This window comes from Propithecus coquereli, unplaced genomic scaffold (genome assembly GCF_000956105.1).
Source record: "Propithecus coquereli isolate 6110/MARCELLA unplaced genomic scaffold, Pcoq_1.0 Scaffold2, whole genome shotgun sequence".
NCBI lineage: Eukaryota > Metazoa > Chordata > Mammalia > Primates > Indriidae > Propithecus > Propithecus coquereli.
This window is the reverse complement of record NW_012144966.1, coordinates 12062469-12064014: the sequence shown is the minus strand read 5'-3', so window position 1 is coordinate 12064014 and position 1546 is coordinate 12062469.

Here is a 1546-nt window from a genome sequence, read left to right as displayed (position 1 = left end):
TCTCTCTGTTGCAACAGCCTGAATAAAGTACCCACCACCTTCAGTCTTGGACAATCTTTGAAAGTTATAAGCTTGTACTAAATAAGGCAAATATTTTTCCTAGTTTTACAGTTTGTGTATTTGACAACATTTTTAACATCTGCCTATATGCTGTCTCTGTATATGATCTTTCTTTATAATTTCTCTCTGTAATTTATAGTCCACAAAATATCAAGCTGTCTTCTTTTGCTGATAGAACTCCTATTGTCATTCTTTCCCACTTCAGGTTAAGAGTACATGATTCAGAGAGCGGAGTGTCATCTCCTGCCTGGTCTCTCTCATACCTATTGAACATTCACACCCAAGGCTGCTCTCTCTTTTTGGTCATTTGACACTTAAGGATGTGCCTCAAGTCACTCAGTCTTTCTGAGGAATTCTGCCTTGTCTGCCTGGATGGTTTGTCACCAACCGCACTTGCCACATACTCTCACTGCTCTCACCTGGCCACACTAAGTTAATACTGACTAGTCAGACTAGCTGAACTGACCACAAGCAGCTGTCTCCAACACTGGCCTGTATAATAGGGGGGCTTTTTTTTTTTTATCAATAATATCATTTATGTAGCACACTATTAGGAAGATATAGTAATTATCTATTACTGCTATAACAAATTACCACAAACTGAGTGGCTTAATACATGTGACTTTATTACTAATATCTTATAGTTCTGAAGGTCAGAAATTCAAAATGGTTTCACCAGGCTAAAATCAAGCCATCAGCAATGCTGCATTCCTCTGTGGAGACTCTAGAGAATTCATTTTCTTACTTTTTCCTGCTTTAAGAGACCACTAGCATCCCCTAGCTCATGGCCAACTTCTTCCTCCATCTGCAAAGCCAGCAGTACAGCATCTTCGAATCTCTGTCTATGACCTCCTGCCTTCTCCTTTCACTTATAAGGAGCTTTGTGATTATTCACATGGATAATCCAAGATAATCTTTCCATTTCAGTATCCTTAACTTAATTTCATCTGCAAAGCCTCTTTTGCTATGTGCAATGGTTTAAAGGTGTCACCCTGAAATTTGTCTGTTAAAACTTAATTACCAATGTGATAGTATCAACAGGTGGAGCTTTTAGGAGGTGGTTAAGTCATGAGAGCAGAGTCCTCATGAAAGGGATTAGGGTCCTTATAAAAGGGTTAGAGGAAATGGGTTCATCCCCTTTTTCTTTTCTGTCCCTTATGCCACATGAGGACACAGCATCTGTCCCATCCAGAGGACCAGCAGAAGGCATCACCTTGCAAGCAGAGAACAGCCCTCATCAGACACCAATTTTGCCAGTGCCTGATCTTGGACTTCCCAGCTTCCAAAATTGTGAGAAAGAAATTTCTGTTGTTTATAAATTACCCGGTCTCAGGTATTTTATTATAGCAGCACAAATGGACTCAGATGCCATGTAAGGTAGAATATTCATAGATTCTGGAGTTTAGTATGTGAACATTTTTGGTGGACCATTATTCTGACTACCAGAGAAGGATTTCTCCACACTATGACACAAAGGGAAGCCCTC